The sequence below is a fragment of the Triturus cristatus genome, chromosome 3_1, assembly GCF_964204655.1.
Source record: "Triturus cristatus chromosome 3_1, aTriCri1.1, whole genome shotgun sequence".
Classification (NCBI taxonomy): Eukaryota; Metazoa; Chordata; class Amphibia; order Caudata; family Salamandridae; genus Triturus; species Triturus cristatus.
The window spans coordinates 592,164,659-592,190,534 of record NC_140583.1 but is presented as its reverse complement, the minus strand read 5'-3'; the positions used below and the strand labels follow the sequence as shown (position 1 = coordinate 592,190,534).

General features: G+C 43.0%; 1 long non-coding RNA gene across 9 annotated transcripts in view; it reads left to right on the top strand.

The window, feature by feature from the left end:
* LOC146860595 (uncharacterized) overlaps positions 1-25,876 on the top strand; it is a 137,151-nt gene that overhangs the window by 71,757 nt on the left and 39,518 nt on the right. For all 9 annotated transcript variants that reach the window (XR_014978838.1, XR_014978835.1, XR_014978841.1 and 6 more), the window contains 2 exons: positions 14,482-14,593; positions 19,516-19,593. This is a non-coding gene — a long non-coding RNA (uncharacterized LOC146860595). The remainder of the gene's footprint in view (positions 1-14,481; positions 14,594-19,515; positions 19,594-25,876) is intronic.

Sequence of the window (25,876 nt, the reverse complement as noted above, 5' to 3'; positions counted from 1 at the left end):
ATTAGTTGTCCAACCTCTCTGCAAGTTGTTGCATAAGGGCATACAATTTACTACGGACGCTGTTGCTGACCAAGCTTTTTCAAAAATCAAAAGTTATAATTGATGCTCCGGCTTTATCCTCATTTAGACCTGATAGTAAATGCATACTTAATTTTGATGCAAGTCAAGTTGGTATATGTGCTGTCTCTCACAATTTTATGACAACAAAGAACAAACCATTGCCTTTGCTTTCTTATCATTGAAATCCCCTGAATCACACTACAGCACTCCTGAGGGAAGCTTTGGCCTGCTCATGGCGATTGGGACATTTTAAACTTTTATTTGGGGCATGCAATTTGACTTGTTCGCAGATCACAAACTCTTAATACATTTGTTCAATGGCAAAAGATCAGGAAGGGCTTGAGCAAGGTTGGTCAGGCTTCTCTCCCGTTTGCAAGAATGCAATTTTAAAATTGATTACATGTCTGCAGTCAAGAACTCTACGGATGATTATTTCTCCAGACTGACTGGAAATTATGGATCAAACGGAACTGCTTGATATTGAATCTGTGGTAGCCACATTGGATGATATTTTAAGGTCTTCGGGATTCGTTTCCCGTGATGAATGGTTGAATGCACTTAAAAATGACAATGTTTTAACTACGGTTATTGACTTTATCATAAAAGGCTGGCCTAAGGAGAGGTCTTTAGACACTTCTCTCAAACCTGTTTAGCATGTGGAGAATAAACTGTCTGTTGTACATGGTATTCTGTAACACAATGATGTCACTGTCTCTCCCCCTGCTGTTAGGTCCAAACTTATTGAGGCTGCTCACCATGGACATTTAGGGGCGGGAGCTACTTGCAAAAATCGTAAACACATTTTTTTGTTGGCCTTCATTAGATTCCCAAGTAGAGAGTTGGATTTCAGAATGTAATATGTGTTTGTTGTCAGATGAGCATTGGGTATCACACAAAACACCTTTATACACAGTTCCACTTACTAATTATGTATGGTCCTAGGTTGCATTGGACTTTGAGGGGCCTTTAAAATTGTTACCTTCTGACAAAAAATCCTTACTAATTAGTGGATTATTTCTCTAAATGGGTATATTTCAAATCTGTCCTTCAACTAGCACTGCTAAGGTCATACAATTCTTGATGAGGGTGTTTGATATAGAAGGACCTCCAAGGGAGTTAGTTACTGACAACGGTACACATTTTGAAGGAATGTGTTCATACTGTTCATATCAGACATTTGAAAGTGGCTTTGTACTCTCCAAGTTCGAATAGTCTGGTGGAGATAAGGAATAGGTTCCTAAAGAAAGGAATACAGTCTGCCATGGCCAGCAGAATTCCTGTTGAAGAGTTTCTTAGGAAAAAGGAGTTGGCTTATTATCTTACCCCACATTCTACCAATGTTGTTTTACCTTTTTGTCTATTAAGGAAAAGACAACCGAGGTCTGAACTATATCCTGATTGTGTCAAAGACCTTATGCCAAAAAAGAAAAATGGTTAATGCAAAATTAACAGTATAGGTATTGAGAAAGTAAGTGCAGTCCAATCTGTGCATAAAACATACAATGATAGAGTGCAATGTGGATTTTAAAGTTGGTGACTGGGTTTTAACTAAACGTCCCATCAGAGTAAATAAAAAGGTGAGACAAAATCCTTTGAGCCAGTACAGATTATTAAGGCTTCTAATGGCTCAGTTTTGAATAATGAAAAAGGGTGATGGAGCAAAAGAGCTTTTTGAGCTTTCCTTCATCATGGTATCCAACAGCAACTCTAGCAGTTGCAGACTGGACTCTGTGGAGGCAGTACATGTGGGACACGGGCTCCTGTTATTTGAACATTAAACCTACACACTGAAACTACTACTGCGCATCCTTGTTACCTTCATTCATACACAACAGCAGCGCAGCACCAAAGTTGCTGCGCTGTGTTGTGTGTCCGGTGATAGCAGGAAAGCACCATGTCTATGGAGATATGGCACTATGCTGCTCGCTCCCTAGTGCTGGCGCACAATTAGGCCATTGAGTGCGACTCACACACTTTTGAACCACAGTTCAAAGGTGTCTTTTGGAGTCTAGCATACGCTTTGTACTGGATATAGGCTCTTCCAGTACAAAATACTATGACTTGACAAACTTCAAAACCTTTCCCACTTTGGACGTGCGTGGTATGGTGCAGCACAAAAGCAAAGTGGGAAAAGCTAGAAAAAATTAAAGCATTTCTTCTTTTTAAAGCATGCTTTGAAGTTGTGTTATTTATGTCGCAAAACCCTGTCTACTATTGTTAGTATGGTTGTATGGGAACATCCTAATACCACCCATGGAACGTTCCCCTGACGCAGAGTAATGCTACTTTCAGGCAGCCTTCCAGCGTAAAACAAGTTTTTCGCAGGAAAGTAAATCATAAAAAAATATTTTGTGCAGGATTGCATCACTTTTGTGACACAAACCCAGCGCAACATGTTTGTTTATCTGGGCCTTGCTGTGCATGGGTAAAGGCTGTGCTCAGCATGGGCTTGCACCATCTGCAGGTGGACATTGGCACAGGATGGAGACTAGGTTCTTTGCCAAACACCCAGTGTGTTTGGCAGAAGGACATGTGCAGTTGGGGTTGGGCACAACTGGTGGAAGGGTGCATCAGGGTTGTATGCTAACAGCTGGTTGGGCGCAAGATCTGGCTACATACAAGACAGGTGCTAAAACCGCCACTACTTACAGCTTTAGTCCTAAGCACAAGTTTGGCGCCCCGGTTGGTTCTCCCCCTAAGCCCCTCTGTTCACATCTGGGGCTGTGTACTGAGGGGTTTATTGCTTGTTGCAAATTTGGCAATGGCACAGAAACAAAAACAGCTATTAGGAGAACAACATATTTATCTAAAGTGTCTTCAGTATTTGTGATTGGTCTGGGGTCTTCCTGTAATCGCCAATGTGACCATAGGAGTGACCTTTCAATCAATTATAACGAGGAAAACTAGTGCTTTCAAACTTTCTTTTTTTATAAGTTGTATTCATGTGTTCAGAACTCAAGACTTTGTGCCTCTTTCTGCCACTGCCAATTTAGTTTTGATGTGCGACCACATATGTTTTAGCTTCCAGACTTGCTCCTCTGAGCCTGCAGACCTATTCATTACAAAATAGCTTGAGTTCACCTTAATTCACTCTGCAACTGACAGTGTGGCTCTAAACATCACCTATCCATCAATGCATTTTTTATCAATTTTTAGTCCTCATATTCACTGATATTATATCCTTTCTAGCTTGTAAAGTTCTCTGACTGGGTTGTTTCATGCTGATCCATTTTGTGCTCCGTCCACTTTCTGGAGCAGTCTGTCTCTGCAGGAAAGGAGGGGTTCTATACAGGTGATCTGGATAAGCTGCAAATTTACAATGGCTTCTGCCATAGGTTGTTGTTATACTGTCATTATAGCGCTCATATACATTTTGTCCTGATGCACAAATGTGTTCAACACCCACCATAAATACAATCATTTTACACAATCAAATGGTTTAGCTTCATCAACCAGGTAGATATCTTGGGCATAGTATGTTGATAGTATTTGTTGTGGCGATATCTATCGTAGCAATCATAGCTTGTATTAAAATCTCTTAAAAAGCAGCTTAAATAAATGTGAATCACAGTCTGAATGACTTTCTGTATTCATATTCAGGATACTCGTGAACATCCTATGATTCACATTTAGTAGGAAGATAGGTCAGTATTGGTCAATGTCGGAAGATAGTTCTCACATAGTCAAGGGTTTAAACCAGGTTTCAAAGACAAACAATTGATAGATTCTGGGACTTACATGTATGTGGGCAGTCCATCCAGACCTGCTGCCTTCCCTGTTTTATGTTCTTGGATTGTATCAAGTAGTTCATGCGCTGATCTATCCCCTGCCATTATGGCTACATCATCCATAGACAGTCTAGTAAGTGGAAGTTTTTAGAGATAAATATGGCAGACATGAGTTGGAACAGTCAGAATCTGCACAACCTCGTATGATATTCAGAAAACATATAATGAATGTACATGTGACATTATGGGTGGCGATTCATTAACAGGCTAACTTCTGTCAATATCAGAAGTCTCCACTTTTACCCTTTTTGTCCTTCAGATAGTTCCTTGGACAGTAACCTGGCTCATCTAGATTGAGAGGCTTCCTTCATGTATCAGCTCCTGCCAGCTTGTAGCCATGAAATGGGCATGGTGTTCTTCAAGAGCCTTGCTGCTTGTTTAATGGTTCTCAGATCCCTCTCTAAGTGGAAGGCTGCTGGCATCAGTGTTCACTGCCAGGTGCAGAATGTGAGCCTTGATTGTTACATCTGTAACTGAAGAAACTTCATGAATTCAGGAAACCATGGAAGAAATCAGACCTAAGAAAATTGGTAAGGCAGATCAGATGAAGAGGCAGTCTTAGTTTGGAGTTGTGCCCCAGGGGCTAGATCTTGCCATCTCAACTCCAGTGGTTGGTGGCAGAGGTGCAAGAAATTAGATATTGGAGTCAAAAGTAAGGTAGGTAAAGACGTCTTATGGTTCAGAGTCACAGCTGAAGCCCTTGCATCAAGGAAGGAGGTGGGAGGATCAGTAGATAGGCAGGACAATAGAGTTGCAACATATTGAAAGGTATAAGAACACAATCCCTGAAGGCATGGCAGCAAAAATGCTAAGGTGAACTCTAAAGTGAGCTTACAATTTTTATTGGTTTTTGCATTGCCAAAATATAAACATCACCATAGCATGCACCGATGCTCCCCAATACTCCCGACCTGTTGAAATTTATCTCTAAATTTTGATTCAGACTTTCCAAGGTGAGTACAGTGGATTGCAGCCTGTAAGGGATACACTTACCCAGTACAGAGTAGGGCATAGCAGAATTAAAGCAGTAGATATCCCTTAGGCGATTATATTTTTCAAGCTAACCAATGCAAAACAAATGAAGCATAAAACCAAAATGCCAAACATCCGGGAAGCATCTCATACTATTTCATCTGCAGTTGCACAAGTTGCCACAATTTTCTATACCCTCTTGTTCTATAGGCAGTAATTTTACAACTCCTGTTAACATCAGTGACATTTAAGTGGTTAAGTGATCTGTAATGGAGGTGGCAAATATTCAAATATGATTGCACTAAACAGCCATACAAGCATTTCTCTAATGGACACTGGGACATGTGTGACAGTATAGGGGGCTGTAGCAGTGCCCTTATCAGATGCTCAAGCCAGGGTAGGTCTGTATCAGGACCAAACCGGGACGATGAACGTTGAAACGGATTCATCTCTCTGCTGGGCTCACAGAAGCAACTGGGACCCAACAAACCCGGTTAGCGGCCCGACCTTTCAACCAGTTTTCCTGGGAAGGATGCACCTTGCACACTGAGATCCCCCCTGACGGATGACCCCAACCTTGCTGGTTGGAGGATGACGTTGTGCAGCCCGGGAGATCCTGACAGTACCCCCTCGTCCAACGACAGGGGACAGGGCCAGGTTTGTGAGGATTACACTGATGCAATATACTCAAAGACGAGGGGCTTGGACATGCGATGCTGGTTCCCAGGTTCATTCTTGTGGGCCATACCCTTTCCTGCCTACCAGGTTATATAAGGTACCTGGGGTTCCCTTAGAATCAACAATGAAATGCACTTCATGTTCTATGTGACCCTCAACATCCACTGGTGACGGTGGGGTGAGGTGCCGAGTGTTTGGTTGAGTGGAATGCCTTCGGCTAGAAAGCAGTGACACATTTTTGTTAACAGATCGACTACAACCACAACAGATGTAAACCCTTGATCTTGAGGTAAATCGACTATCAGGTCTATGGATACCAAATGCCAGGGCGATGGTGGTGTTGGAAGAGGATTGAGTAGCCCCGCAGGTTTCTGTCTCTCAGGTTTAGTACGGGCACAAGTGTCACACGTTTTAACATACTGATGGCAATCAGAACGCAGGTTCGGCCACCAGTAGTCTCTTTGTAGTAATTCTAGCATTTTTGTGATCCCATGGTGACCAGAAGGTGGAGAATCATGACACCATTCCACGGCTTTGTGTTGAAGATCGGCTGTGGGGAGAAACAAGCGATTTCAATGGCACTGTGCTCCTCCTGAAGCTGTCTGGGTGTTCCTTTATCCATTGTGCTAGGAACTGTAAGTTCCTATGGTCCTTGTACATGGTAACAGGATGTTTGGTGCCAATAAGATGTCTCCACTCCTGAAAAGCTGCCTTAACGGCTAACAGTTCTATATCGAAGATGGTGTCGTTATTTTCGGCTTTGTTAATGCTTAAATACGGTTACAAGGAACCCGTGCCCCTGGTTCTAAATTAATTTGGCAATCAAACTGCTGATGGGGAGGGAGAGTTTCTGCCTTTTGCTCATGAAAAACATTGGCAAAGTCCTGGTATTTATTTGATAGGCCTGCAAGAGTAGTGGCGACTACTTGACATCCAGATGATTGAGTGGTGGTACAGGGCTTAAGAGCATGACCTTTACAAAACAGAGAGCAGTACTCGGACAGAAAGGTGACAAGCCGCTTATGCCAATCTGTGTTGGGGTTGTGTTTTACCAGTCAAGGGATGCCTAGAGTGATGCCATACTGGGGAGTGTCAATTAAATACAAATTGCACAGTTTTTTGTACCCTGTGTTATGTTATGTTATGTTAAGTGTTGCTTGTAAAGCGCACTGACACCGAAGCTTCCTGGCGCTGGTAGACAGAACAGAGCAGAGTGAGGAGGAAGTAGAGGTACCAGAATCTACATGGGGGTAGGGAAAAGAAAAGTTTTTAGCATTTTCCTAAAGTTGAAGAAGGAAGAGCAGGATTTGATAGAAAGAGGGAGGGTGTTCCAGAGTCCAGGGGCCAACTGGGAGAACCGGCGTCCGCCGAATCTCTTGGTTTTGCCCCTGGGGATGATCAACAAGTCAAGGTGGGCGGATCGAAGATGGCGTATGGGACAGTAAGGGTGGATGGTGGATTTCAGGAAAGCAGGGGAAGGGCAATGAAGTGCCTTGAAGGTAAGACAAGCCACCTTGAAGGCAGCCCTTCGCTCGACCGGGAGCCAGTGCAAATTCACAAGCAAAGGTTTGGCTGATTGCCATCTGGGTGTTCCATGGATCAGGCGGGCAGCCTGGTTCTGGACAATTTGGAGGCGTTGAGTCAGGTATTGTGGAAGACCGTGATAAATAGCGTTAGAAAAATCCAGGCGGGAGAGTACCAACGAGATAACAGTTTGGGTGAGTGCTGCCGGGGGGAGAAAATGGCGGATTTTGCGGATCCTCCGAAGTTGAAACATACAGGAGGAAACCACCGCTCCCACCTGAGCCCTGAGAGAAAGCTCGGTGTCAATGATGACACCTAAACTTTTTACTGTTTTTGCAGGAACGGGGGGGGGGGCGAACTCTGGAGGCCAGAACTGTGGACCCCAGTAGGTGGAGCTGAGTCCAGGAAGTAGAAGCTCAGTTTTACCGGGGTTCAGCTTCAATTGGTTCTGGTTCATCCAGAGTTGGATATGAGTCATGGCTCCATGAAAAGTTTTGATGGCATTTGGTGAGTTGAGGGGGAAGATGATCTGGAGATCGTCAGCGTAGTTATAAGTGACGATGTCCCATTTCAAGAGTGATTGAATGAGTGGTCGGAGGTAAAGATTAAAGAGAAGCGGGGAAAGGGAAGAGCCTTGGGGAACACCACAGGATGTGAGAGTTTTTTTAGCAGTGTAGGGACCAAGGCGGACCGCCTGTGTTCTCCCCGAGAGAAAGGACCTGACCCACTCAAAAGCAACGCCCTGGATGCCCGCCTGCCCGACACGGTGGAGAAGGATGTCATGATCCACCGTGTCGAACGCGGCCGACAGATCCAGTAGGACGAGGGCTTGGGGTTTTCCTGCGTCCGCGTTGCCTCTGAGTGTGTCAAGGGCTGCCAGGATAACGGCTTCAGTAGAATGGGCGGGTCTGAAGCCGGCCTGAGTTGGTACAAGGTAGCCAGAGGATTCTATAGACCTGGATAGGCAGCGAGTGACGTGAGCCTCCATAAGTTTAGAGAAATAAGGGAGAAGGGAGATGGGGCGGTAGTTTGATGGCTCCAACATGTCGGCGCCAGGTTTTTTTAGTAAGGGAACCAGAATGGCTTCCTTGAAGGAAGTGGGGCAGACACCGCTACTGAGGGAGCTATTAAGGAGATGAAGGATACTGTCAGGTAAATTGAGACATATGCTCCGCAAAACGGACGGTGGGCAGCAGTCATTTGGGGAGCCGGATTTTACACGAATGGCTAGTTCCGCCAGGGAAGAAGAGTCTAGAGGCGGGAAAGAAGTGAAGGACAATGTGTTGTTAAGGGATGTATCCGGTAGTGACAGTTGGGATAGTGAAGGAATGGATTTTTTAATTGTGGAAATTTTTTCTAAAAAGAACGAGTTCAGGGTATCACAGGCCTCCTGAGTAGGGGTCTGGGCTGGTAGGGTCCTGTCGTCTGTGGTTAACTCGTTCAAAACTCTGAACACCTCCTTAGATTTGTTAGCTGCCAGAGAGATCCTACTGGCGAAGTGTTCGGTTTTTGCTGAGCGGATAGCTGACTTAAATTCTTTACGGGCAATCAGGTAAGATTGTTTGGCTAGGTCAGAATAATCATGTCTCCAGATGCGTTCCAACTGGCGGGTTTTGAGTTTCCGGGCTTTGAGGTCGTCGGAAAACCATCTGTGAGAGTTCCTGTGTCTGGTGCAGGGGAATTTGACCAAGGGAGCAAACAAATCGCTGGCCGACTCAAGCCAGGAGGCCACGTTATGTTCTAGCCTATCCGTATCAATAGGGTCAGAGATCGCCGGACAGGAGTCAGCCAGGGCAATAAGAAATCCCTGGGAGTCATATGAACTCCATTTGCGGGCAAGGCCGCCGGCCATCAAGGGAGCAGGGGCCTGAGCAGCAGCCGTGATGATGGTGTCTACCAAGTGATGGTCAGACCAGGCACACGGACGTATGACTGGTGGAGACAACTCCAGGTGAGTGTTTCCATGATCAAGGACATAGTATTATGAGAAAAGGGCCCAGAGGACAACGGAGAACCATCAACGGCACAGACATGTTTTATGATGGCTTTTTTCGTCACAGGGATTCGATGAGTGCAAGCAAACCCCCAGTCACAGAAGTTCCGATTGGCCCCTGAGACAATCATGACTAACACACTCTGGAGGTGGAAATTGGGAAAAGTTAAGGGTACATCCAAAGTGACATGAGTGGAAGCATTCTGGGTAGTATTAGCCACTGTACCCTTCCGGAAGGTGGCTGTTCTCCAGTCGTATTTTGGCTTTTTCATGCAGTCTTTTACAGAGTGGCCACTCAGTCCACAAAAAAGACAAAGTTTGTTGCGCCGTCTTTACTCTTTTTCAGCTTTGGAAAGAGGAGGCTGAACAGAGCCAATCTGCATAGGTTCTCCGCCATCTAGCACTGTACTTTTGGAAAAACATAGGTCAGCGCGGGGCTAAGGGGGTGGCAGTCTGTTCTCCCAACGCTTCTTCTTCCCTCGTCGTTCCGACAACCGGTGATCCAATTGTAGAACCAGGTTTATGAGAGCATCACAGTCTTGAGGCCGGTCTATCACCTGAGCCAGCAGGTCTTTTAGTTTGTCACGCAATCCCGATAAAACAACAATACTCTTTTGTGTTCAGGACAGTTGGACTCTACAACCAGTCTGTTAGATTGCACAAGATAAGCAAGAAGGTCTCTGTTTCCCTGTCGTAAATCCAGTAGTTCGCTGTCTACCGTATGAGGGGCAGTTCTTTTGTCGAAAATGCGCCTGAGATCCTGCTCAAAGCGCTCAAATGAATACAAAATAGGACTACAAGGGTCGTGGACCAGGCCGCCGCATCCCCAGAGAGATATGAGAGAAGAAAGGCCATCCTCGATTCAGGTGTCGGGAACGCAGCGGGTCTACACAGAAAATGTAATTTGCATTGTGTGAGGAAGACATGCAACCTCTGAGGTTCCCCTATATAGCGCTCGGGAGGTGCCAAAGGAAAAGTTACCTGATGACATGCATGTGAGTGAGAGGCATATGTTCCCTCCGTGGGTGGTGAGGTCCAAGATCCGGTCCCCCAAGATGAGCGCGAGCTAACCTTTGGGACATTCCTATCACGTGTGACCGCAATGTTTGATTCTCCACTCGTGCCAACTCCACCTGTCGTTGGAAATCCCTCAAGGTGTCATTTAGGGATGATACGTCAAAAGAACCAGACGCCATGCTGCCTGGGCGAGACAAATGTTTTAAAGGCTTCGCATTATATCAGGACCAAATGATGAACGTTGGAATGCGCTGAACCAGTGCTCATCCGATGACCTCAGGGGAAGGGGGTTTGGGAGCACACAATAAACAAAAAATTTAGAAATTAAAATAAGAAGGTAAAATAAAGAAGGAAACAACCAGTGCATGTTTGTGCTGGTGGAGCAGCAAACTCTGGGTCACAGAATCATCTGGCACATTTGAACTTAATAAGAGTGAGTGAGGAGACCAGCTCCTGTGGCTATTGAACGAAAAAACACAAAGCACAAAAAGCAAACAACAACAAACAAATGACAAGTCATGCATTAGCTTCGGCATTAAGTCTTATTTAACCTTAGAGTCTGGTATAAAATCAAAAAACACACACACCCCTTGGTATGTAATACTTAAGCACACACACATACACTGCACACTGCGTAAAGATAGTCTTTCAATAAATAGGACGATATCTATCAACCCAACTTGAATCTTGGGGAGAGGATGTAGCCTTACTACTAGAGTAGCCGATCTCGAAGCTGGGGAACCGGGTTCGAGTCTTGGCAACGACGCTCAACATCCGGTGATTCTGGGCAAATCACTTAATCTCCCTGTGCCTAAGAAAAAAAGGAATGTGTCCTCATATAATGAAACTGTTGCTCATGTAAAGCGCTCTAATACCTGATGTCTCTGGTCTAGTTCGCACTATATAAAACTAAAAAAATAAAATATTAAAACCCTGTTCCCCTCCGCTGTAGTACCATGCAAGGCTTGGGAGTGCTACCAAGACCTTTCTCCAACGGGGACTACAGAGAAATCCAATAAACAATCAGACAGGTGAAAATACAATTTCACAATGGCACTAAAGTGACAGAATTCTGGTTCAGATGCGTGAAGAGGTCTTTGTGGGCACATGAGGAAAATGCGTTACTCCGGAAAAGAAGTCAGGAAGTTTATGACATCAATAAACCTCATGCGCCATAAGCAATGACCTCCACAAAAAATGGAAATCAAAAGGAGCTGCCTCTAAGTACAGAAAAAGGCAGAACAGGAACTTATCTGAGAGGAGCTGGAACAAGCCAGAAATCTCCAACTGGCACCTTTAGGGACCAGACGTTGAGCCGCAGGACCGCTCTGGGAGAGATTCTCAATGCAAAGCATTGGGGCGATGCTAGGGAGGGGTTTGTATCAATAAAAGCTGTCAGAAACATCCCTTCTTCGGACTCTCAGTTTCTATGCTGACTGTCTCCCTGCGTCACATATTTGCCTTATCTTGTTGACCTATAATTCATTCTTTTCATCTTATGTGCTGACAGAGAGTTGCTAATATTTGTTTTAGGCTTCTTCAGCAGTAGTGAAGTTGAGTGCTAAAGCGTTCAAACCATTTCCTGATTTGCCACTCAGATCATTTTATGGTTGACCAGGAGCTAGATTATTGCTAGAAGGGTAATTAAACAATGTAGCCAAGACAGATCCCTTCTATCAGAACCCTAAAGCTTTAAAAAAATGGTAATTGAACACCAAGATGTTTATGCAGGTAAATCTGGGACCTTTTACCATGAGAGCAGTGTGGGATAGCTATAAAACCTGAGGATTCATAACCTTCATTATTGTATCTGAAAACAACAAGCTAGATCAACACAAATGTCAAATAGAAGAGCTAGCCAAGGAATTTGAATATGCTGGGATGACTGAACAAAGTAAAAATAAATTACAGTCAAAATTTGAACTGAATGCATTTAAAAATTGGTAAGCCAGCAAGCTGACAAAAATTGAATATGGAGAAAAGGCAGTAATCTGGATAAAAAAAAAACACATACAAATCCAGTTAAAATAAATACCTATATTCTAAAGCTTTATTAGATGGATAGATATTCCATTAGCATCACTCGATTGAAAACCAGTTCCCAGCAACCATGGCTTGAACTGATCAGCAGACCATTTGTTAACAGATACGTTAAATAACTGATTTATAAATAGGACGCTGTGAAAGACAGACGATAATTATTTCTGAGTTAAAGGTACTCATTTTGTTCAAATATAACGCAGCCTGTAGATGAATTACTTTTTTTTCTTATTATCTGATAATCCCACTCACTGGAATGTGTTTCCTCAAACAGAACTGAAAACATATGGCTGGAATGAGTTGAACTTGACAGGACATTTTTCATCCAGCTATTGAACATTTATTGTCATGTGCACATGTCTGGTAGTGGGATGCCCTAGGCATAAAGACCTTTAGGCAAGGGCTGACTTTTGGCCAGTCATGGCATCCAGTCCTCTTCTGGTACTCATCCCCTTTTTGGCACAGCCTTTATTTGTGCAGAAAGATGGTTTGATACGGAACGTCGCTGAAGTCCAGGCTCTGCCCCTATCCTGCCATGAGACACTAACGCTGGGTGTGAAGAGGGGGTTGACTACAGGATCTGGCAACCATAAAGGAGGAGTTTGCGAGCTTGGACTCATGCGTATGAATTTTACTAATCCCATGTGCAGGCTCATTGTTTGCAAGCATGGCCTAGGTAAGTGAAACCAGTGTAAATGTTGGCATTTTTTAATATTGAAATGAATGTGGGCTCCCTGTGGTGCCCATGTGGGGGTGACCATCAAGGAATGCTCATGCTACCGTCTTATACAGCCGTCTAACCTCACACACAATGTGAAACATCACACACAATTGACATAAATGGTCTCTTAGGAAAAAGTGACATATGTGACCTTCCCAAGATAGGCATTTTAGCAGTGTGCATGCAGGATGTGAGGCACTTCATACAAAATGTCAGCGTCCAGATTACAGTGTGTGAGGAGTTGCTGTGCTCTCGGAAAGTAAAAAAAAATCAAGATTATGAAAAGAAAATGTAATGCTAATTTAAAAAAGAAAGGTCTCATTGGCTCACCAGCCCTTGTACTGAAGTGAAGTGTTTTTCAGGCAGCTATGCATATTACGCATATTTAAAATTCTGTCCCTCAAAGAGATGGGAGACACTGGTTTAAAATGGGATGAAACATTTTCCCATGATCTGTGCTGTTGTGAACGGAAGCAAAATATATGCAGTGCAGTGGATAAGGAAGGCTGGCACAAACCCCTTTATTTATGTATATATACATATGTATATTGGTTTTGTGAAATGTTGTAAAAACATGAGTTTGGCAAGGCAGTGAAAGTTGTCCTACAGGCCATACCTAAAAAGCACATAGAAATAATAAGCTCAGTCTTAATGCCAAGTTTTATACAATTTCACCTATTTGTGTGCTCCAATTCAAAGGAATTTGAATCAGAACCATAACCTTTTCAATTACAATCACTACCCACTGACTAATCGGCACAAATCTGTATATCCAAAATCTGATACTACAATTAAATTGGTTATGGGAAGGTTTGTGAAGATTTGTCCAACGGGGTCAAAGTTATTACTATAAAAATGAATTTCCTGTGGAGTAGGGATCTGAACTACAACTATAGAGCCCCTAGTGCCAACTCTGTACTTGTACTGTATGGCAGTGTCTGCAATAGCGACTCTGAAGTTATGAAAAAAAGCATTAGACCATAATGGATAATAACCCTTGAACGCAAGATTGATTTGGAAGGTTTCAGACAGATTAGTCAAGAGGAGTAACACTTACATGGTGTCCCCAATACTTTTTCTTCTCAATCCGATTTTTAAAGACATTTTTCTGAATGACACATCAGAAACAACCAGTAAGATAAATATCAAATTGGGCATGAAGGCAAGTTTGCTATCCTCTATTTTCCTCCTTTTATTTAGTATAAAGTCATCCAGAATGAAAAAATAACCAAACCCCAAATTGAAAGCATGTTTAGCTGTTCGATGCTGTGTCACAATCGCATTATTCTATACCCTCTTTTGCCTATTAACAAAACTTCTCTCCCATTTTACAGGCATTGGAATTAGGACACTTGTAGTTCCTATATATATCTTCTATTGTTTGGCTATTGTTTTTACCTAAACAGCAGTGGTTTCTGTATTCATATGCATCTACATATACTTGCCTCGTCTGCGTGTATGTTCGATGAAATGCTATGCTACAAGGCATGAAAATAATTAAAGTTAAAAGAAAAACAATGCGAATTTTGGTAACTGAATAACATGTTTTATAGGTAAAACAATTTGTCAAACATTGCCTTGCAGAAAGCAATGATAGGTAGAATGCTTGAATTGATCTCATCCAATGATAATTACTAAGGATTGTTTTCGGGATCATTATTGACATGGTTTCTTGTTTGTCTATATAGACCACAAGCCTAACTTCCTGAGAGGTCACCTATCCACCTTTGCAGTTCGAAAAAAACACAAGAGATCAACCATCAGATGAGTCGACCCAAAGATGCACAACTGCATCTGGAGGTAAGTTATTCCTGAAGTTGTTGGTCATGATATTATTAAGAGTATTCATTTACAGTATGGTGGAATGGGACATCTAAGGTAGATAAGGCAATGTCTCATTCCTATACCTCGTTTAGTGGCAGGGAAACGAAATAGTTTCAAAGGTAGAGCCACAGAAGGCTTAATTATCACAAACTACTACTTAGTGACACCGCCATCACAGTGCTGCTTCCTTTTACATATCCAAAGGCCTGCCCTGTTTAGGGCTGGCCTTCCAATGCTCATATTTCCTGTTCGTAGTCACCATTGATTGCATTATGAACAATGACAGAAGAGTTTAATTACCTCTGGTCACATGGATTTTGTCCTTTGGTTTTAAATAAAAGCACTTTGGAGGTTTTATAAGCAAAACAAACAGAAAGCTATTTATTTCTGCTAAAAACGTCCCAACTGTATTGGTGAAAATGCCACATCAGAGCGATTGTGAATCGTAAACATGATGGGCAGGCTGACATGGTGAGTAGGAGTAGGCTCTATGCTGGCTTAGTAGCCCAACTACCCAACCTAGAATGCCCTCTTTGTTTAGCCTTTTAATATAATTTAAGATTAGAGCAGAGTCATCATATAATTAACTATTTTAAATTGTCATGTTAGAAAATTGGGTTATTATCTTGGGAGTGGATGACCCCTACCACCTCAATAAACACAACCTAAGAAGGCCAAAAGACAAGGCCTGAATTAGAGTTTGGAAGACAGGGTACTCGATCAAAAAACATGAAGTAGTACCATACCTGCCACAGCCTTGGTTCACATGCCTCATCAGCCTTGGCCCACATGCCTCATTTAATAATTAATTAATAATCGGCGGACCTAAGTGTTTTTTTGACAGAGCCCCATTGGCTCAGTCGAAGGAATATTTCCTCAAATGGCCATCCATCAGTGTGTGGACCACCGGATGAAGGACATTACACTGTCTGGCCTATTTAACATGGACAATGTAATATGTTTTTTTCCTGTCCATCACCTGAGGAAAAACCTGACCTGAGAGACATGAAGAAATCAATGATGACACCTACACACTAGGAGAAGTCTCCCAGTGTGTGTGTGTGTGTGTGGGGGGGGGGCATTTGTTAATTAGTTCTTTCTTTTAAAAAACAAACTTCCTATTTGAAAGTTTCTTTTTGAAAAACAAAAAGTGTTCGAAAAGTTTGATAGGCTTCCTTCATAGCTGACTCTACCATTTGGCAAACTTATCTTAGATTAACAGGAGCCAACATGATGGTGGTTCTTGTCAATGTAGAGAGATATTCGTTGGACCTGAGGACATCTCAAAATTTGGTGGATGGGATGTCTGTAATAGTGATGCAGTAAATTACTTTGTCGTCCTTATGGGCATTAATCCGTCTGCCAATCTCTAAATCAAGCCCACAGTTCTTAGAGAATTTTTGTTCAACTTCTGATTGCTATGACAAAAGCAGCAGGTAATCCCCAGAGAACTGCTTGTTAAGTTCAAGCTGTACTAGTATTTTAAAAATTTCTAAACCAGTTTAGAAAAATAGGGAAATATTTAATAAGCAAAAAACATAACCTGAATAAAATCCGATAATGGGAACCAGATATATGAATTTTTAAAGTTTTAAGGCAAAAAGCAATTAGAAAAAAAAAACATCATTTAAAATAAGAATTTGCAGTTGACCATGATCTAGGCGTGATTTGAGGCTGACCACGATGGTCTGATAATTAGACACACTAAGCTAGGAGCCCCGGACAAAGGGCCTAATTAAGAGTTTGGCGGTCCGATGGACCACTGAACTGTTGGTGGCGGTGCGGCCACAGTCGCACCAGTGGTCCGACCTGCGTTTTTAGAGTTTGGCAGTCATAATGCCACAGGACCGCTGCACCCGCTGGGGATTATGGATCCCGTGGCAGTGTTGCAGTGCTCAGAGGCCGCAATAAACTAACAACCATCCTTACCCTCCCATACCGGTTCCAATAAGCCTCCTAATTGCGAAGAATTTCCATCCTTCTTGGGAGATAAAACTATCATTATTGAAAAGGAGATACAGACACTGAGGGAGATTCTACCTTCTAACTTTCCCACCATTAACCACTTATCACAGTCCGCTATCCCGATTGGTTACCCTGTGCTCTACCCCAAAAAGAATCCTGGCACACTTTTACCCCCCTCAACGAAAGTGACATCCAACACTTGCTCACACTGCTGAAACCATCGAATCACTTCATCGACCCTCTACCTCCATCCATATTTAAAGAGATCAAAATGTCTATCCTCCCACTATGGACTAAGATAGTAAATGCCTCTCCTCCTCCAAGGTACCATCCCTGATTGTCTAAAAGTAAGTCAGGTAACCCCCATCCTAAAAAAAAATGGCAAACTGCACAGATTGAAAAAATTTCTGTCCAATCTTCAACATTCCCACTCTGGCGAAACTTATCAAGAAATGTGTACAGAACCAACTCTGCTATCACATAGATCAGTACCAACTCCTAGACCAACACCAGTCTGGTTTCCGCCAAGATCACAGCACAGAAACAGCACTCACTCACATAGTGGATGATGTCCTATCAATGTTGGATCAGAATGAAGCGTGTCTTCTCATCCTTCTTGACTTGTCCTCATTATTTAACACTGTGAAACACATCAACCTTCTAAAACTACTTGAAAGTAGGATGGGTCTATCTGGTTCTGTCCTCCAATGGTTTACTTCATTCCTCCATAGCAGAACCCAAAGAATCAAGGTCAACTACTCTTTGTCAAAAGCCTCAACGGTCACCTTGGGAGTCCCACAGGGATCCGCCCTCTCCCCCATTCTTTTTAACTTATTCATGGAAACTTTAGCAGACTCCCTTTCATCTTCCAACTTCACTACCACATGTATGCAGATGACACACAACTGTACCTGAAAATCTCCTCTCCTGATGACCTCAATACCCTTAACATTATTCTACAGAATACTCAAAACTGGCTCAAGCTCACCCATCTCAAACTTAATGCTAACAAAACGGAATTCCTCCTCATTACCCCACCCAAACACAATCTTTAGATCGACAAATTGATGACCCTTCTAACTGCTCTCAATTGTTCTCCACACCTATGGACTCTGCAAGATCGCTGGGAATTATACTAGGCAAGCATCTGAACATGCAGCACCACATCAGCAACGCGACCAAAGGGGCCAATTACCAGATGAGCATTTGAAGGAAACTAAAACCCTTCCTCCCCCAGGATGATCTGAAATCAGTGGTTCAATCCCTAATCATCCCGAGGCTTAAATACGGAAGCGCCATGCTCAGCAACTTTATCAGATCCAGACTGGCTCCTTTACGAGCCGCACTTAACGCTGTGGCCAGACTCATCACCGGATCTAAAAGAAACAATCACATCTCCCCTGACCTGAAATCCCTAGACAGGCTTCCACACGAAGCACAAATTCATCTAAAAGGTGCGTGTATGACCTATAAAGCCATACATTTCAACACCGCAAGATACCTAGCACATAAGCTGGAACTATCTGGCAGATGTAGGACATCCCGTAGCAGTTGCTCCATGCTACTGAAACCACAGTGTTTCGCAAGAAAAAAACATGCAACAGGGCTTTCTCAGGCTTTGCACTGTAAATCTGGAATTCTCTTCTGAAGGAAATTTGTTTGATTTACCCTACTACCTCCTTCAAATCAAAGGCAAAATCATTCCTAATGTCTAAATGGTTAGACTAATAGTCGTCACTATACTATATATCGTTCGAACTTACCTGTTGAATTACTATTCTGTTGATCTCGACCACCTCCGTTCTGAGCTCCTAGCTAAATCATTCTCCTACATTTATTACTCGCCTATGTTTATATTTCTGTAAATGCACTTTATTGTTGTCTTGTACTGATGTATCCACCCTCCCTTGTAAAGTGCTCTGATACCCTCACAGGTCTTGTTCACGCGATATAAAACTTTATAAATAAATAAAAAATATGCTAAGCGGTGCCGTTATTGCACAGCAGTGCATATTACGAGTCGCCTCACTGGGACCCTATCCACAGCGATGAGCCCACAATGGAAAAGGTGGCTGCGAGGCAACTGAGGGGGCCCTTACAGGTACAAACTGGTAATTAGGGCCATAGGTATTACCTTCGGGCTTAAGGCCTTATTACGAGTTTGGTGGTCTCACAGCGGGCCGCCACTGCCTCGCTGCGAAACTTCCCAACCCGTAGTCTGACTGCCCTGAATCTAATGTGGGTGGTCCTGCAGCGGCAGTCCCATGGCAATGTTTTTCTAAGGCTCAAACAAGAGCCATATAAAGGCAGCGCCTTGGTAGCACCCCAGCATGTTCCTGCACAGGGAGAAATGCTCCATGTCATGCATTTCTTCCTATGCAGGAACGAAGGGTGCTAACATGCAAGGGGCCACACCATGTGCCCCTCTGCATGCATACCCCTAACCAGAGACAAGAGGAGGCCCTGTAAGGGCCATCTGAGTTGCCTCATTGCCACTCTTTCCATGGCGGGCTCACCACCGTAGATATGGTTGCAATGAGACAACTCGTAATATGCTTGGCATATTGTGGCCTCAGACCTCTGCACCACCGGCGGGATCCATGATCCCCGGCGGTTACGACAGACATGTGGCGGTCCCACCTCTGCACTCAGAATACGGCTGTTGGACCTCCAGTGCATCGGTGCGTGGACCGACACCGCGGTTTCGGTGATCCCATGGACCGCCAAACTCCTAATCGGGCACTAAGTCTTTGAAATGGAAGTCAAAATCCTTTAGTGGGGTAAGGTCTGAGACTGAGGTTGGTGAGTGTCCCCCAAAGTCATTCATATTGTCAAACTTTTGCTAAAGCAGTTAATTTTGGCACCAAAAACTCCAAGCAGGATAAAGGTTTTACATTATGACTCATTCACTTAGTCACTTTTTTGCTTTTCAGATTTCTTCAGTGGAGCAAGACTAAAAGCTGTAGCTGGACAAGGTTCCATGAAGCCAGATTCTTTCCCTGCAATGCCCAGTAAGATTTTTTTTTGGTGCAGCAAAAAGCTCAGAGTGCGACAAACCTGGTTTTCTTACCTAGCTTGGGCGCAACCTCCCTTGGTTGCTCCTTTGGTTGCTTCAGCAACTTGTCATAGTTTGGGAAAGTTTGTTTTGTTCACTCCTAGAGCCTCACCTCCTCAATACAGGCACTAGGTCTCTCTCCAGCCAGGGATCATGCAATATACAGTTCTCTGTGGTCATATTGGCCCTCTTGTAGTAAAGGGTCATTCTACTTTCTGTGTTACTGGAAAAAGCAAACAGGAGACCAACTATCTAGACCTTGAAGAGCAGTTCCAGGTCCTGGGTGCAAGCAGGAGTCAGGCGGCCTTGAGCTGTCTTCTTCCATAAGGTGTCAGTAGACATCTTTCTTCCAGCAGGGCCTTCTTCTTCAGATGTAGTCTTTCCAAATTCAGCAATATTCTGGGGAAGTGATGGTGAGGTCCCAGTCTTTTTCAATGCGCTAGTCAATGATTGCGCAATTTTCAATACTCCGCCCTGACTACTTTCATGTCCTGTGTCCACCTCCTTCTGCAGCACTTCCTCTTCACACTACTGTAAAAATTACGAGAAGCTCAAATTTCAAGACTGAACTGAACCTTTCCTCCCTCTGGTAGATCCCAAGCTTTTGAGGTCTCACCTTGCTTGTTAGGGTGCAATCTGTTCTTTCCCTGCTGGGGATGTAGCCAAGGGGTCTAGGAGGACTCAGAAATGAATAGGGGCTGATCCTGTCAGCCCTATTTGGGGTCAGAAATCTAAAACAAGAAGTGTTAAGGCTGTCCTTTGTTCTGCCTGTTGTCCCAGATTGGTAATTTATGCTTAGTAGCACGTTGTTGACCATACCCGGGTCTCCCTGGTTCCAATTATCAGCTCATTATCCATTAACAACAAACAAATGATGGACGGAATGCTGACAATGCAGACATTCTCCTCCAGTCAAGAGATCTGGGTTAAATCCATCGTTCTTTTGCCCACTACGCCACCCCAGTTGAAACATGGCCATATGCAAATCAGTCTTGACCCTGTGCCTCATGGGAATAGTCCAGCCCGAACTGCCAAGCCATGTCTTCCCTGGACCGGAATCAAGCATCCTAGGACCGGTTTCTGGCTATCAGCTGTCATCAGCCAGGATAGCTTGACTCCAGTGGCGTAGTGAGCACGGGTCCCACGTCTGGGAATACCCATCCCACTTAGGGCGAAAAGCGTTACAACAAACAAATGATGGACGGAATGCTGACAATGCAGACATTCTCCCCCAGTCAAGAGATCTGGGTTAAATCCATCGTTCTTTTGCCCACTACGCCACCCCAGTTCAGACATGGCCATATCTCTTGACTGGGGGAGAATGTCTGCATTGTCAGCATTCCGTCCATCATCAGGAGGCCCATAGGAATCAATGGGAAGCCAGTTACCATTACCGAATCGGTAAATACCGATTCAGTAATGGGGGGAGGCATCATCATGGGTGGCAGGGTGTCACATTGACACCCTGTTGCACCCCTGATTCGTCCATGTGTGCACATGTGGCGCACATACATGCCCTAGGGGCATGTATGTCTGCCACATTGCACACTTCACAGTGCACAAAAATGCATTTTCACACCTATTCGTCATTTACCACCAACTTTTAGTTGGTGGTAAATAACGAATCCCCACACCCACCACACACTCCCCCTACATCTCATTTCTGTATTCGGTATTTACCGAATCGGTAAAATTACCGATTCGGTAATTTTACCGATTCGGTAAATTACCGAATACAGAAATGATCCCCCTACATAGCAAAAGCCTAAATACCGGTCGGTAACGGTATATTTACCGAAAATCGGCCGTTACCGACCGGTATTGGGCTACCTACATATGGCCCAAAGTGATTACACAGTGATTTTTTAGAAGCTTCCTCCAATTTATGGTTTTGCCACTCCTGTAGAATTAGCTGTAAAGTTTCACTTCTTCTTCCATCTTTCTGCGTGTTATAATGAGGCAGAAACTCTGCAATATAGGTTTCCTCTTCCTGTAGTAAATATGTTTTGAAACAAGCTGATTTTTTGACTTTCTTGTAGGCCCTGTAGATTTTATCATCATACCAAATCATTTAGATGTCTCTAGAGCAAGGTGTATTCAACTTGCTGTAACCAAAAACAACTGAAATACACTATTGCGCAAGTTTCCCATGTGCCAACAAACTGATTATTTCAAAGCTTTATGGGAAGTTGCAAAATCTGGATAATTAAAATCACTGTTTTCTTTCTGGGCCTTAGTAGTAAGGCATGCAAACTGAGGTAATTTCCAAGTTTCTCGTAAATTATTTTGAAAATTGTATCCAAACAACATACTCAATATTCTTAATATTTTACATCCAAAATATTAATTAATAAGTTATTGATCTTTGCCCCACTGCATTGCATGTAGTAGGTATGTACAGTTTACCAACAATATCTTTCTCACAAATGAGTACAACTTGATTCCTAAATATGTGATCTGCTCCCTGGACTTTTTAAAGTTTCACATAACCACGATACCTTAAACACAACAACCGAAGATTGAAAATTCTGCATTTCTTTCTCGGTTCCTTTTACATTCTGGAGTAAAATAAATGAAATGCAAGATAACTGTCCATAACTAGTATAGAAATCCCCTTATAAGGCATTTGTAGGGTACTATTGACTTTTGGAGAAACTTTTGAAAATTACCTCAAAAATACATTCAACAAGTTAGAAAAAACTGGAACTGTAATGAAATACATTCTTATATAAATGCTTATTTCCGGCCTTCTTGTGTTCCGCAAATGGACAATGCACTTTGGTTGGGGTTTTTCACTGCCCTGTCTATTTTCTATTTTCTATTATATTTGCCCATCTTTAGGTTGGCAGTTAAATTAGCGCTGAAAGTGTCTACAAGGGGACATAGTATTTTATTTCCAAGATAAACAAGTAATATAAATCTGCTAGCTAATGAGGAAGGAAGCGTTATGACGAACACAACACTTTTGGATGTCATTTAGTACATTTAAATATTACTTTCAAGATTAGGCAGCCAATGAAATGCAGCTTTTAGTAGCAAAAGGATTTGTTTACACATACAGATGTGCAAAAAGTTCAATGCTTTTTCATATTCAAAACGTAGCCACTAGTATTGTAAAATGCATATTAAAACCACAAACCCAGTTCTGATACCATTTATTTATTTGTAGATAAGTACAATGATATGGAAAAGAAAGGCAGCACAATAAAATTTCATTTACTCAATAGAGTGAGTGCTGTTCTCAAAAAACAAGAGGGTTTATCTTTGCCTTTGATGAATATTTTTGACAGGAAATACAAATGTAACACATTTCCAAAGCTCTGAAAGGTTAGTGCAGTCTGCTGTCATGAAAATTGCAGAACACTAGTCTTTGACCACATGGAATATATGAACCATGCTCTTATATTATATTCACACTGCCGGCAATATGCCTTTAGAAGGACTGAAAACCATTAAGTATAGCTGATTTCTTTCTTTCAATAATGTGCAGATCAAAACTAACAACATTTATCTTTTGTAGAGACTATAAATGATGCAGATATAAAAGCATGTGCATTAATAATATAATCTAGGACATGCCATTGCATCTTGTATTCACACAGTGCATCATTTCTACATCCCCTCCTTGGACTGAGACTGGCCACACAATAAATTCCTAGGCATTGCAGAAACAAACAATAATACAAAAAAACAAAATACATAACTGTTATAAGGCATTGCGGCTACCAGGATCACAGTTGACAAAGTCACTAAGGTGTCACAATGCCCTCATTGAAGATCTCCTCAGGTGAAAGGAAATACCTGGAAGCTGCATAGTAATAGCATAATGATCTAATCCTGCTCGGAAGGACATAAAGGAGATAGTCTCAGAACACATTAGAAACACAGTTTTTTTCTCAAAATTCTCCTCTTAGGTGAAGTGAGGATAACAAAACTGAATTTCACCTTGGAATCTTGAAAAAGGAATGAGGAAGATGTGAATCAGTGATATAAGGGAAATTATAAAGGGACAGGCTGCAAGGGTTCAAAAAAAAGTGGCACCTCAAGCTGCTCAGCACCACTTTTCCCTGCCAAGCATTTTCCATTGATAGCTGCAGCCTGTCAGATAGCAATGGAGAACACAATGTACTTACTGTCAGTGGAATACTATTTTATGGTATTGGAGCAACAGTGGCAACATAATGGAAGTAAACCAACCATGACCTAGAACATATTCAGCTGCTATAATGCCCATTAACAGGACACTCTTGCATCAGAACAACTAAGTGGACACATATGCCAATGCACAATAGTGAATTCCAGAAAACAAAACTTTTTCAATAGATACATGATTGTTTTTTTTTTAACCATTATTATTTTCCATCAATGCATATAATATTACATTAATGCGGTATAGAATGAAAGCCTGTACTACAACACACGTTCCTATCTAGTATAGTAGTCCTTTCTTGAGTCCATTAGGGGGTACAGGAGGTATTTATTCAATCATTTCTTAACACAAGTCAACAAACTTCCCGAACAATGCAAGTACAACTGGCAGGTCATACCAAGCACAAATTATACGGGACACTTCATAACGGTATGTAAACATGATGGCACTTGATGGGAAATAGAAAGGACGTAGGAGTTATATGCATAATACAGTTATTGCAGTGGAATGAAAGTTTACACTAATAGGTAGCTCTGCTACTGACTGCATGTTCAGCCCAGGATGCAGTAGGGGGTAGTGGAGGGATAGGGGGAGATGGGAGAAGTACACTGATGGGGGCCTTGTGATACGCTATCGGGTGCCTTGGATCTCAAACCCTTGTAGTCATCTCAGGACATCAAGGCTCCTCTGAAAGTACCTGTAACTCATGCAGACGGGTGTCACACTCTAATGCGATGGAGACCTAGTGCAGGCTTCTAGCTTCTTCCCTGTGGAGTGCAACTGATTCAGCTCTACCCCATTTTAGTGTGGCCGCATACCAATATGATAACTCAGAAAGACGGGCACCTTTCCACTTGATTGTGATCATTCTTCGAATCTTTAGCAACACCAGGTCTATGAATCGGCTATAGGCACTCCCCACCTTTTTACACCTGTATAACCCGAACGACCCTGCCTACATACTGTATAGGTTCTCCCTCCCCATGACAGTCACCAGAATCTCAGTGACTGCCCTCCACAGGGACACTGCGTCCAGGCAATTCCACAACTTGTGGGCCATGTCTGCACTTTTTTGATCCGGTTTTAGTCACCCAAAGAAGAGCCCTAAGGAGGGCTGTGCGCCAGCATAAATCGAAAGGTACAGAGCTTACTGCCAATAATGTGGCCTTATTACGTAAAGCCTATAAAAAATCAACATGGGAAGCTAAGAAACAAAAAGAACAGAACAACTGGCTAAAAATATTTACCCTGTTAAAGGAAAAAAACCTGACTCACTTTTGGAACCATATAAACAAACTTCGTTCCTCGAACAAGAGCAGGGGTAACGCAGTTTCTGAAGAAGTCTGATCTCAGTATGTGACCCAACAATACTGCTATGATAACCTGGACTGCCCTGAGGTCGAAATCAGAGATCCTGCTGACACTACGCTGATGGAAACCCATGAGCACATTACCTCGGCCCAGGTCTGCAAATTTCTAAAATCCATGAAAAACGATGGTGCTCCAGGGCCCAATGGCCTCCCATCTGCTGTATTCAAATGTGCGCTCAGTCTTATGCCCAATTTTCAAGAAAGGAGATCCTTCCCTTCCAGCTAATTACAGACTCATTACCCTATTAGATCTTGAGGCCAAGGTATATGCTCGGTGTCTTCTCAAGTCGCTAGAAAAATGGGTAGCGGAAAATAATATTTTACCATACTTCAAACTGGGTTCCGAACTTCTGCCTCCACAATTGACAACATCACCGCCCTAGCCATCCTGAGTCAACAAGCAGCGAAAAAAAACACAAATCTCCCTCTATTGTGGCTTTATAGACTACAGCGCCGCCTTCGATAAAGTGTCTCGTAACACTTTTTCAAGGAAATTGGATCAGTGGGGGATCCCACAGAGCCTGCTCGGAGCCCTTATCTCCTTGCATAAGAACACATGGGTAAGAGTTAGAACTGGCCCCACGACAGTCTCTGCAAAAATTCCAACTTCAGACGGCCTAAAGCAAGGATGTGTTCTTGCTTCCCTCTTGTTCAACCTCTACACCGCTGACCTGGGGAGATTCCTGGAAAAAAGCAGTCTCCTTCTGCTAAAAATATGT